Source organism: Tenrec ecaudatus, chromosome 16, assembly GCF_050624435.1.
Source record: "Tenrec ecaudatus isolate mTenEca1 chromosome 16, mTenEca1.hap1, whole genome shotgun sequence".
NCBI classification, from domain to species: domain Eukaryota; kingdom Metazoa; phylum Chordata; class Mammalia; order Afrosoricida; family Tenrecidae; genus Tenrec; species Tenrec ecaudatus.
Window position 1 is genome coordinate 72568728 of NC_134545.1, and position 14223 is coordinate 72582950.

Consider the following 14223-nt stretch of genomic DNA (forward strand, 5'->3'; position numbering starts at 1 on the left):
CTCCTGAGAAAGCCATCAGTTGAGCGGGTGCTTGGAGTAGGTGGTGAGGACACAAACGTAGGGACTGTCGACCAGTGGGTTTTAAACTGGGCTGAACATTCTAATCACCTGGAAGGATTCTTGAAAATACAAATTCTTTCCCGCCCCCCCCCCCCCGGTCATATGTTTGAAATGAAGTTATTTGTCACTAAAGACTCCAAGCCCATGGTAGTCTTACTTTTCCTCTTTTTTTTTTGTCACTTAGACCAAGATTTAGGTCTGAAGGACAAGGAATCTGGAAGGATTTTAAAGCTGTGGGCTTTCACCTTCTCAAAAAAATTAGTTTTTTTTTAAAAAGAAGCATGCACTATATATTTCCACAGCCCAACTCAGCAAATGAAATCAATAACATTCCATGAAATCACCCATAAATGTGGTTCTCTTTCTTTCCCCCCTCCTACCTACTCTCCCTCCCTCTATAGCTTCCTCTCCCTCCTCTTTCTGTTCCAGACTCCAACTGTGGCCTCCGTGTCAGAGTCTTCAAAGTCTTACCTTTTGGTGTAGAAAACACTTTGTTTTTATAGCAATGATGCCATTAAACACTTATCTGTACAAGGCTGACTAACTTTGCTAGCATAGTGTTCTCTCATTCTGTCCAGGCCGTGTGATATTTAAGAGAGCTGTCATTGTCTTTATTTTTACATAATATTCCATAGTATACATGTACCAGTTTGTTTTTATCCATTTCACTATCATCGGAGTTTTGGGTTGTTTCCATGTTTTTGCTTTTATAGAAATTGCTTCAACAAGCATAGATGTGCATTTGTCTGTTCTTTATTTCCGTCGGGTGTATGCCTAGTAGAGCACTAGCTGGATTATAAGGTAATTGTATTTGCATTTGTTTAAGGCAGTTTCTTGCTGATTTCCATAGCGGTTATCCAATTCTATAGTTCCATCAGCAGTGGAAGAACGTTCCAGTCTCCACATGCACTTCAGCATTTATTTTCGGTTTTCCTTGAATTTTGCTAAAAATGCCACTGTGAGGTGGCATCCCTTTCTTGCTTTAATTTGTCTTGCTCTGTGGCTGATGAACATTTGGTTGCTGCCTACCTGGATGCTGTCTTTGGTAAATTGTCTATTCGTGGCCATTTAAAAATTTTTTAATCGTTTTATTAGGGGCTCTTCCAACTCTTATAACAATCCATCCATACATTAATTGTGTAAAGCACATTTGTACATTCATTGCCCTCATCATTCTCAAAACAGTTGCTCTCCACTTCAGCCCCTGGCATCAGCTCCTCATTTTCCCCCTTTCTGACAAGTATTTTTTTTAAACACTTTTATCAGGGGACTCTTACAACTCTTTTCACAATCCATAAATTCATCCATTGTGTCAAGCACATTTGTACATATGCTGCCATCATTTTCAAAACATTTTCTTCCTACTTGAGCCCTTGATATCGGTTCCTCATTTTCCCCCTCTCTCCCCAACCCACCCTCGCCCATAAAGTTATAGATTATTCAGTTATAGATTATTATTTTCATATCTTACATTGCCTTCTGTTGCCCTTCACCTACTTTTCTGTTGTTCATCCCTTTGGGAGGGGGTTATAGGTTGATCCTTTTATTGACTCTCCCTTTCTCCCCCCATCTTCCCCTTATCCTCCTGGTATCTCTATTCTTTTTTTAAAAAACATTTTATTAGGGGCTCATACAACTCTTATCACATCCATACATATACATACATCAATTGTATAAAGCACATCCATACATTCTTTGCCTTAATCATTTTCAAAGCATTTGCTCTCCACTTTCGTGGCCATTTTTGATTGAGTTATTTGTATTTTCCTTGTTAAAATCTTATAGTCATCTATAGATTTTGGAGATTAACCTTTTATCTGATGTATCATTTCTAAATGTTTTCCCCAGTCTGTGGGTTCTCTTTTAATTTTTTGGGTGAAGTCTTTTGATGTGAACAAATGTCATTTTTAAAGGCCCTGGTCCTTTATTTTGTCTTTTATAGAGTGCATATGTTTCATTATGTTTGGTTGTGTGTTTATGCTAAAATCTAAATTCTTAGATCCCACATCTGACCTCTTTTAGTTTTATCAGAATTATCAAAATCTGATTTATCAAAATCTTTCATGATTGGACCAAGGAAATTGGGCTTCCATGGCTGGGTCAGATCAGAATTTGTAGATGATACCAGTCCTAGTTGCCGTTGCGTTGATTCCGACTAGTGTCGCCCTCACGGAGTGTCAAAGGAGAACTGCACTCTGTTGGGTTCTCAGGTCTCTGTGACCTTGTGGAACGAGATCTCCGGGCCTGTCTTTCAAGGCAGCTCTGGGTGGGTTTGAATCTGAAGCTTTCTGCTTAGTTAGTCAAGTGTTTACCTGTTTGCTGCCCCTGGGAGAAAACCAGGAGAAATAAAATATATTTGAGGAGACAGTAGGGTTGAGAAAATTTTCTTGATGGTTTCAATTTTCCAATTTTAATTTTTTGAAGAGAAGAGACTTGCTCTCTTTCCCCCAGCCATCGGGAAAGACTGACTGAAGGTGTGTTAGACAGGGTTCTCTAGAGAAACAAAACCAGAATGCTAATAGTTATATGTATATATATATATATGCAGATAAATAACATAAGAAATAAACAGGTAATTAAATTATAAAGCAGTACAAATGGTTCAGTGAAACTCATTCTTCTCTTGCTTTTTGATCATCGGACCAGTGTGTGGCTGCCTTGTTTGTTCTTTGCCTCAATTTGCAAGCTACACTACCTGTGGGACACCTAACCCGTGGTCTATATCACCATAATTTGAGGTTCCTTCAAGACCTGCTTCACCACACCATTGGAATTTACATCTCTTGAGCTGGGAACTATTGGACCCTATCATCTGGCTGACTGTTGGTGACCTGCCTTGCTGTTGTTGCCGGTGCCTGGATAGCCTGAATTGCTCTACAGAGGACTACCTGGTGGCCCTCAAGACTTGAAGGACTGCCAGTGTCTCACAGCTATCTCACAAGAGTGAGTTGCACTGAGTCATTTGTACTGCTTTATAATTTAATTAATTGTTTATTTCTTATGTTATCTATCTATCTATCTATCTATCTATCTATCTATCTATCTATCTATCTATCTATCTATCATCTATAAACTTATTAGCATTCTGGTTTTGTTTCTCTAGAGAACCCTGCCTAACACAGAAGGTTTGTGAGAGAGCAGAAAGAGAAGGTGGCCCAGTGTTTACAAGGAGGCCTGAGCTGCAGAGAACAGAGAAGGACTCCCGAGCCAGGTGAGTGAAGGAGCGATGGGAGGAGGTGGCAAAGTGGTAGGCGGCCAGAGACGGAGTGGAGATCTGCCACAGAACCTGGGCACGATTTGAAGGGGGTGGAGGGAGCCACAGAGCACGTTCTGCTAACCGTCATGTTTCCACAGTCAGCTGTGAGAGGTCATTCTGTAAGCTAGAACTTGCCTTGTCTTTCGGAGTTGATATTATCATAAAGTCATTTTAAAGGTGAGGTCAGATATGTGTGCAGGGGCATACTTTCAGCATTCGCTGTGGGGGCTCTTCTCTGCAGACACTGCCTCTGTAGGAGGTGCAGAGGAAGAGAATGCATGGAAGGCAACCCTTGTCTTCTTCACCTGCCTCCACGTTCAGCTTTGTATCTTCTCAGAGATGCATTCAATCACCCAATAGCCTTGCGCATGTCTCCTGAGGCCTTGGTTGAGCAAATTTCATCATGCCGCTACACCCAGGAAATGCAGGTTATGAAAGCTCAGAATTATGAAAGGACACAAGGTGTGTGGTTGAACATGAACTTATCTTTCGAAAGTTTCTATTTCACAGCTTCCGAGAGGATGCACTCAGTATGACATGTAATACCTGCGTTTTCAGGAGACCGGTGCTAAGGGGGCAGATTCATCTTGTATCTGGTTCAGCCCCAGGCAGCATCCTTCAGTAGGGCACGCCCGGGCTGATGTGTGCTCTCGGCGCGTGTTGAAAATGGGTTCTCAGCACTGTGGCAGGAAGTGTTGGGTTGGGACGCCCATTGTTCTGCTTACTTGCTGAGCTGTGGGTACACTCTGGCACTGCAGTACCCTCCCTTTACAGTCTTTCAATCCGGCGTCTGTGCAGTCCACCTGCTATTTGCTGGTTTTGCTTGCATTTTATGAAGCATCGTCTAGCGTGTTTGTTCTGAGAGGGATGGACTGGTGGTTGAGGTCGTGAATGCTGACTTTAGGAACACAGGTGCTATTATTAGGTACAGTTTATCTAGCCCTTTCCTTGGGAGTATGCCTTGACCAAACTTCTGTTTTAGTATTCTGTTTAAATAAAAAGACTTTTTTTCTTATCAAACAAACAAACAACAAATCATACAAACCCTCCTCCTCCTGATGCTCACTGTCTGCCGGACACGGTTCTAAGTGCTTCATCTCTTAGCTCTCTTTCTTAAACCTCAGGGTGACCCTGTCATGTAGTTCTTTTGATCCATCTTTTACAGATGAGGGAATCGGGGCTCAGAGAAGTAAACTCTGTAGCTCCCAAATCACGTAACTAGTGAAGAGTGGATAAGGGATTGGAACCCCTGTTGCCCTGGTACCAAAGTCAGTGCTCTTAATCCTTAACCCATAAATGATGACATCGTTTGGAATATAGTTGACTGGAAAAGGGAGCCTGTAGGAGTTAAAACAACTCATTCTGGCTGCTCCTAGTTTGTTTAGCACAGAGGAATTTCTTAACCAATCTTAGCTGAAAAGCTGGATTGGAAGAGCCAAGTGGTCCTCGTCCAGGTGTAGAAAGTCATCGGACTCACCCCTGAAGGTCCGCAGTGTCCTCCATGATCTCAGAGAACACCAGCTCGAGGCTGGGCCTGGGAAGCACTGTATACACCTGTCTCAGAGAGTCTGATGGCAGCAAAGTCATTCATTCAGCAGTTCACCCATGGGCCATCTCTGCGTACCCTGCACTGTGCTGGTGTGGAAAGAGGTGTAGGAGGACACCATGTACGCGTGGACACCGACAGGAGACAAAGAGGACGGGTTGATGTGACCGGGCCCTGGCAGATGCACACGCAGTAAAGGGCCCTCACACAGACAGCAGAAGAGAATGCACTCATCAAGTGCCATCGAGTCAGTTCTGACCCCCAGTGACCCGATGCACAGCCGAAGGAAACACCATCCTCACAATTGTTTCTACTCTTGAGCCCATTGTTGTAGCCCTGGCGTCAATCCCTCTCCTTGGGGGCCTTCCCCTGCTCTGCTGTCCCTCTGCTTTACCAAGCATGGCATCTGGTGAACTGATATTTACCCCAGGAGCGATATAGGGTGAAACCCACAAATGGCAGATTTTCAAGGTTCTGGGTAGGAAGATGGCCCAACCTCTTCCCTCAGAAGTACCTCAGAAGGGCTGCTGACTAGGATCCCTTTCTTGGGCCTTGGGGAAAATGGTGATGAGGGCAGTTTCCCCAACAGTCAACCAGTGGGAGTGTTGTGACCTGACCTAGATTGGAATGTTCCCCACAGTGTATTTGATGCCTAATGGGTTGTAGGTGCATTATTTACTACTCAGAATGCCTATTTCCTTATTGATGAAGATGGCGATAAAATGCCCACCTCATTCCGTTGTGAGGACAATTAAGAAGGCTGCCGAAGCAATGTGAAGTGTTCACTGTTATGCTTAGCAAATGCTCAGCAGATGGTGCCAGCTGACCCTCCACTGGGGATCCCCAAGGGTCAGGCACTATTCTCAATAGAGGATGATTGGCCCCCCTCCTTGGAGGGCATCTGGCACTACATGGTGACACTTCCACTGTTATCCTATGAGGCGGTGGCATTCCTGGCATGTAGGAGCCAGAGGCCAGAGGTGCTTCTAAATGCCCACAGTGGTATGGGCAGCAGTCCCCATGGACGCTCCCTACCTCATCTGGCCCCGATGTCCACAGCACTGTGTTTTGCACATTCTATGTAAGGTAATCCTTTGTCTGCTATGAACTACCTATCTTACTCTCATTCATCCTCCAAAACAGATCCAGTCTCGTTTCCTCGGCTTTCCTGAGCGCCCTAGTCCAGGACAGTTTCGGACATCATCTAATGTCACTGTCACATTTGTAGTGCTTGCTTTACATACACCTATCGATACAGTTTTATGGCAAGTCTGGGAGGGGGAACAGGTTTTAATCTAGAGCAGTCTATTCTGAAAGACGTGGTAGACATCAAACGTGTATCCGATTGCCCATCTGTTTTTAAAATTCCTGTGGATGAATCTCAGAGTCCAGATCTGCAGGCTGTGTGCCTGGCTTACCCACTTGGATCCAATGGTGCTCCTCAGAACCGCCCAAACCCACAGTCACATTAGTTAGCTTCTGTGACTGGCAATAATTCCAAGAATTTCTGCATTTGTCCTGTAGCAATTTTCCCCGGAGTTCTGTCTGTTAAGGAGAAAGAGGAGAGCTTTAGCAATAGCTAAGGTTGATTGGGAGCTTGCTATGTGCTGGCCACTGGGTTAAGTATCATGTAGATCAGTGGGTTTGTCCTTCACAGAGACCACGTGAAGTAAAACTCCGTTTCACATGTGAAGAAACAGAGTACGGGAGGAGGCAAAGTGGCTTGCCCACGTTCACACAGTTGGTAGTGGCTGTAGGCAGGGAGACTCGGGTGCTTAAAGGTTGGGTATAAAAATATCAAAGACACTCAGGACTTTCCAATGTAAATTTTAAAAAATAAATCATTTCATTGGGGTTCTTACAGCTCTTATCACAATCCATCCATCCATCCATTATGTTAAGCACATTTGTACATATATTGCCACGATCATTTTCAAAACAGTTTCTTTCTACTTGAGCCCTTGGTATCAGCTCATTTCTTTCCCCCCCTCTGTCCCCCTCCCTTCCTCCCAAACTCTCGATGAATTATATTTTTCATGTCTTACACCGACTGTTGTCTCCCTTCACTCACTTTTCTGTCTGTCCCACTGGAAGGAGGTTATATGTTGATCATTGTGATCAGTTTCTCAGATTTTTAAATAGACCCTAGAACCTATAAGGGTCCCTGATAGTGCTATGGGTTAGGCATTGGGCTGCTAACTGCAAGACTGGTGGTTCTATCCCACCAGAAAGATGAGACTATCTGTTCCTGTAATAATTCACAGCCTCGGAAACTCTACCTGGAGGGTCACCATGAGTTGGAGGTGACTCGTGGACAGTGTGTTTGGTGGGAGATGGATCTGAGAACCTCCGTCATCTGAAACATTATGTATGGAGATGAGATTTTAGAAAAGACACAGGTCCAGTGGGACAGATGTGTCGTCACCTTCCAGAGAAGAAGATCAAAAATAACTGTTTCTTGGTTATCCTGACAGGCCAGCTCTAGCCAGCTGATAAGGTAGTGTGTGAAAGGGCACCTGTGTTACAATGTTTTCTAGGAAAGCTGGTGGGTGAAAGGCTTCCTGGGGCAGATCACACTGGAAATGCCATTTATAGTGCACATCCAATAATGAAATCTTTTCCTCTGGGGACGCGCTCTTGGCCCTGACTATAATTTTCACCAGTGCAGGTGGCCTGAAATGCCTGCTGTGAAGTATTTGCCCTTTCAGACTTCCCATTGGTCAGGCAGGGTGAGGCATGTCTGCTAGTCTTATAAAGAACAGCGTCACACATCTCCAGAAGATGGATTTGCGTCCATTTACCTACCGGGTCTACTTTCCATGGTGTGTGTGTGTGTGTGTGTGTGTGTGTGTTTAATGCTTCTCTTTGATGAGGCAAAGATGATGAAATAGGGGCTACTGAATTTTTAAAATTTGCTTTTGTTTTCTTTTATAAGGAAAAAGAACTTTTTTAATGTGTAAATATTTCTCAATTGTTCCAAGCAAAAATCAAAGAAAAAGTGCAGCAACTGGGTTTTGAGAGGCATGTAGATGAGATGAAGCAAGCCCACGTTTTGGTCCAGAAGAACATGCAGAAAGGAAGGCAGTAATGGGAGAATCTGAATAGTGCGTCTTTTCTTTGGAGTCAGTTATAATTTTGGTGTCAGCTTTTATTAAAATAATAGCAGACACATGCATAAGGGAACATTATTAAAGGTGGATGAGTTTCTGAGAGAACCACGAGCAGCAAGAAGAATTAAAAAATGCCTCACTGAACATGCTTCTAAAACCTCCAATGTTTAACCAGGCTCTTGAAGTGCAGCTTCTCCCGGAAGATTGTCTGATGTGTTCAATTTTTCTTAATCATCTGAAATAGCCTTACCTGGCCACATTCACGCTCTCTAATTTTCCCCCTTGATAACATTGGATAATTGTACCTTGCTATGTTTTCACAGTTAAGACACTTAGGGCTATGTTGGGATAATGTCATCGTGGCTAAATTTCTTTCAAAATTAGCTGCTGTGGATAAAAACAAACAATATTTGATTTAGCGAGCAGTCAGTTCTTTGTTCAGAATCTCAGAAGGTCAAAGTTATGGAGTAGAGTACTATCTTCCCCCCCAACCTCAAGGAGGTTTTATATTGTGCCCCTTTGCTGTTTCATTGTCCATTGCTCAAATAAGCAGACTCTTTTGGAGTGTGGAGCGTAAGGCCTGCCCCAGCTGGGAGTCACATCGGCTTGCTAGTAACGGAGATTGGACTAAGTGCTTAATCACATGAAGGGCTTGGTTTGTTCAACTCAAAGCACAAAGGTGGAATACTCTAGACTTGGTGTGACAGTGCCTTCAGGCTTGCTCTGCTCTATCTGTTCCACAACCCTTTGGGACTTTCATTGTCAAGGATTGGAGCGTGGGTAACACTGTAGGGTAACTACTGAGTCACTAACCACAAGGTCAGCGGTTCAAATCCATCAGGCACTCTGTGCAAGAAACATAAGGCTCTCCGCGTCTGTAAACATGTACAGCTTCAGAAACCTTGTGTGGGGTCACTGTGAGTAGGAACTGCCGCAATGGCAGTGGGTGAGTTTGTTTGCTCTTTTATCGTTCAGACTATTTCATGGTCTGAGATGGCTACAGAAGCTCCTGTCATTGCAGATGAATTCCCATCAGGAAACAGAGGAAGTTCCTGAAAAACCCATGAATGATATTTGTTTATGCCCTATTGATCATCACTAGCTGCCTAATACAATGTAATATAATATGATGTACTTTTTTAGATGAGCACATTACCCCAACTTTTGTTAGCAAGGAACCAAGGAAGAATGATTCCCATCAACATTCTCTGTCAGATTCTGTGTATTGGTCTAGCGAGGCTAGATTTGACTGCAGTAACCAATTAACTCCCAAATCCCAGGGGCAGACGAAACGGAAGTGTCTGTCTTGCTCACACAAAGCCCAGTGATAAGAGACCTACGACTGCTCACTGTAGTCCCCCTTCTTGAGATGACTTCTTCCTTTTATGGTGCTTTTCTCTCAGCATGGGGCTTCTGGGATGCTGAGGTCAGAGGACATGAGATCTCATACCCAGAGATCTCACAAGGGTGTTTTCCTGTCCCTGCATGGAAGTGATATACCACTTCTGCTTACAGCCCTTTGGTCAAAGCTCGTCACAGGGTCTGCTCCCACTATAATGGGACTAGGATGGGTCCTAGGGTGAGTCCGTCTCTACCCATGGAATTGAGTTCTGTTTCTAAACTGAGAGCATTGGATTAAATAGGTCCGGATGCAGTCCAGCTTCAAGTGGTTATGACATCCCAAGGCCTGGGGGCCTTGCAAAGGATACAGACATGAATAAGAGATAAACCTCCTTTCAAGGAATGTACGGTTTCTTAAAGACACGAGCAAGCCCTGCGAATGATCATTCCGACAATGAAAACCCAGTGCCCTGAACTAAGAGTTGGAGGATTTCTTCTAAGGAAAGGTTTTCAGACGAGGTGATATTTAAATGGGTCCTGCAAAGATTGGCAGAATTAACCAAAGTGATGTGGTCTAATCGAAAATGTCTCCGGAAGGACCTTTCTGTAACTACTCAGCATCTTGGGCTATGATTCCAATGCCGTCAATAATCACATGAAGGGTTTGGATCTGGTACAAGTTTCCCCCTTCTGTCAGATGAGAGAGTTGGCTCTCTGGCCTCTTTCCTCTCTAGTAGTCAATGATTCTCCAGTTCTTAAGCCAATATTCTAAAAGTCTGATTTGTGGTTGTGCCATGTATAGATAATAAGACTTTCAAAGCACAAATAAATGCAATCCGCCCGTGCTCACTGAAATGCACTGGGACAATAGAGAAAAGTACAGAGGGGAATCAAAGTATCAGGCTATTTAGCTACCCCCATGCCCTGATTTCATTGCAGTGACTTCCAAGGTTTTTCACACATTGGCTTACAGAGTTTGCTTTGTTTTGCACATAGTTTCCAAAGAGAGCACGGGCAGGCCCTCTAATAGCGCACTGCTAACTGAAAGGTTGGTGCTTCAAACCAAAGCGCTCCATAGCAGAAAGATGTGGCAGTCTGCATCCATAAAGACAACAGCCCTGGGGTATTAGTCTGGGTAGACTAGAGAAGCAAATCCAGAGCGACGCATGTGTGTAGAAGAAAGAGCTTTATATAAAAGAGCAATTGTATATTGAGCAACATCCCAGCCCAGTCCAGATCAAGTCCATGAGTGCAATATTAGCCCATATGTCTGATGCCATCTATAAATTCCGTTTCAGACTCACACAACACATGTAATGACACCAAATGCAGGGCGATTACAGGCCAGCGGGTGGAAAGTCTTGTGGATCCAGAGGCAGTGGGGGCATGTCAGTGCTGACAGGGGTCTCCACGTGGCTCCTCCAGCTCTCGGGCTCTAGTGTCACTCCACGTGTCTTGTCAACAGGAATGTCTCACAGGGATTGAGCGTGTGTGCCCCACCTCCAGTGAGCTATTTATCTCCTTAGTGCCTCCAAATGAGGTCATCAAGCTGCGATCTGATTGACAGGATAAACTCCACCCCTTCACTCTTAATAGTCTCAACTTAACACCAGGTTATGTAACTACCATACTTGGAAAACCTACAAGGCTGAGCTATTCTGCCTTAAAGGTTTGTATGAGTCAGAACTGACTCATCAGAGATGGTTAAAATAATTATACCATAAGTATTTCTTCTATGTTTTTTCATATTCTTTGGAAACATCAGAAATATATTAGATATGATATTGAGGCCCATTCCTGTAGCTCCATTTAATGAGCTAATTAAAGGTCAAGTTTCCCTCATATAAAAGTGAAATGGTAAAATCAAATGGTGTGAGGCATGGCAGCATGTCCTGGATGGATTTTTTTAAACCGTAGTTTGTTCATTAAAACATCCCAGCTCACATTTGTTGGACACTACAGATATGTGCCCAACTAATGAAATTGCCCTAGTTGGGTTATTTGTGTCATGCTGTCAGCAACAAATACTGTTGTCTCATGTTTGGCAGATGAGAAAATGGTGACATGCAGAGTTTATGCCACTTGCCTAAGATCTCACCGCTAGAAGGTTGCTACACCAGGATTCCCACTTAGTTCCTCTGCCTTCAGAGTCTGTGAAAGCACTTCATGGTATTGTTTATCTCATTGCTACGACAGAAACTGAACTCAGGTTGGCTTATGCAAAAAAAGCTGATGTCACTGAAGCCTAGATATATTTCTTGCTTCAGGTTGAGTGGGATCCAGGCTTCCATGTATGGCTCCTGTCTCTTTCTTACCATCTCTTGGCTCCAATGGGCCCTGTGTTGCCTGCATTTGCACTTAGACCCTCTCCCTCTGGCAACCAGCAATTTCAGTGGAAAGGGAATTTTCTTACTCAAATTTCTAGCTAAATCCTGAAATATAGTCTCCTTGGCCCAGACTTGTCACATGGTTTACTAGTTTCCTAGGGCTACTGTAACAAAGCTCCGCCCACTGGGTGGCTCTTAAGGACTGCTATTAACTGTCTCTTGGTTCTGGAAGCGGGTAATCCAAAATCAGGATGCTAGCAGGACCATGCTTTCTCCAAAGGCTCTTGGGGAAACACCCTTTCTGGTCTGTGTCAGCTTCTGGTGGCTCTAGGCTTGTCTTGGCTTGCAGCTGCAGCATAACTCTCTTGTTACATGGCCCCCTACCTTTTGTCTGTCTCTCAATGTCTTTTCTATTTTATAGGACAACACTGAGATTGGATTAAGGGCTCATTCCAGGAGGAGAATTGCTAGGTCACATGGCGACTCTATGTTTTACCTATTGAAGAACCTTCAGATTATTTCCCATCGTGTGTTAAAACAGACATGTTCAGAGATCCCATTTCCAACCAATGTCATGGTCACAGGCACCAGAGGTTAGGATTTTAACATCAATGGTGGGAATGCAATTCATTTCACGAAGCACCACCGGTTTTGAACCAGCATCGAGGAATGGAGTGGTCTCATTTGCTTTCTCGAGCCTCAGTCACATGACCACCCTTTCCATTGGAGGATGACGATGGTGGCAAATGTCAATCTTGCCAACATTTTATGAGCTGAGTAGAGTGACTGTTTTCGGATGGGAAACCAGGGCACTTTTACCCAAAGGAAGACGAAAGGAAACACACAAGCGCCCTCTGCGTTGCCTGTGCAGGTTTCCCTCCTGACATTCCTGTCTCCTCCCTCCAAAAGAGTTGGTATTTTTGCCATGTGGTGTCACCTCTCGAGAATACTCACTTCTGTCTCAGAAAAATAAGTACTCAGCCAGTTTGCTGGTTAGACCTTCTTGAGTTCTGCTGTAAATGATATGACTTGTTTCTGGCAAAGCACAGACATGAAACTGGCTCTCCCTTCTGACTGACTCAGAATGAGTGGTATTCACTGAGGCGGTGGGTCCCAGGACGAATTTCCCCACGTGAAGGGAAGAGCAACATATATGGGAAGAATTGCAACTTCTCCAATTGTTCTGAATACCAATGCCAGGGTGAGGAGCCTCTGGGGAAAGAGGAAACACATTTTTTTCTTTTTTCTTTCTATTGAATCTGGGCCAAAGCGTCACTTATGGTATTTATCAAATTTGTGATCTGGAAGAAACCCATTATGGTCACCTCAGCTGCATTAAAATCCCAAGTTTTTCTCAGTATAGCCTATGTGGACTCTGGACAGTGGGATGTGTCGCCTTCTAACAAGAGTTGATGGAGAGGCAGTGGGAAAATACAAAATGGAAAATGAAGAAGTCTACGTTCCAGGGTCCTCTTAACCAAGGTAGTCTTGGATTAGTCCCTCGTGCCTGGTTCTTGGTCTCTTCCTAGCTTTCTTAAGGATGAGTCATATAGCCGTGTAGGAGTTACTAAGAACTGAGATGCCACGTCCCAGCTTGTATATCCATTAAAAAATACCAGCAACTGAGTGTAAAATGACTTGAGGTGCATCTGATCTCCTCTGAATTCATGAGGGGGTGGAATCTCCACCAGCAACAACAACTGTAGGCTAATGCCAGACATCCTTCCTCGAACCCATTCTTTTTAAAAATTTTTTATACCAGTTCTGATACCAGCCATCCTCTGGTAGAGGGCACTTTCTAGTTTTTGTTGCAGTGTTCACACAGCCTCCATGGACAATATGTATGATTATGAGGCTTCTTAAGGATAACAGGTTACAATTCAGGATCAGGGATGACTCAGGGTACAGGTCTTCTAGCATTAGGACAACCTCTTGGTCAAACCTGTATGCAGGCCTCTGTTCGGCTTTCCACTCCTCGGCTCATCATCTGCCCTGCCCAGGCAGGTGTAACAAAGCTCGTTAACTCTGTCGATAGGTGCTTGGAGCTATGCCATTCTTTCAGGAAGGCAGACTGAAGGCACCCAGCCCTCTCACCCTGTCAGTTGGCAGACCCACCCTAGCTGTCTTGCTTTGTGGACTGAAAAGCCTGTTTTTCTCTGTGGCCTGGGGAGCCCACTGTACCATGTCATATTTGTTTCCTTATTCAGCGGCCACACTTTCTCTGTGGCTGCTGCTTGCCATTGTTGGTGTTCCAGTTCTCTCTGTCTTTTTGCGTCTAGGAGGTTCTCGGCACAGACACCCGACGTTTCAAGGACACTGTCCAATCCTGGCTCTTCTTTGTGGTAGTGAGGGATCTCGTTCTCTCCTTTCCACTTCGGGGATGACTTCTTTTAAGCCCAACAGAGTGGAGAAACTGACCAATCTCCTCATTAAAGGTCCATTCATCTTATTTGCATAGCCCACTCAGTCATTTCACTCGCTGTAGTCTGTTCTTCGTCTGGAAGTTCTGCTGAAACCTGTTCACTTTGGGTGACCCTGCAGGCAGGAGAAATACCAATGGCTCACCTTCCAGCATGTCGCCAC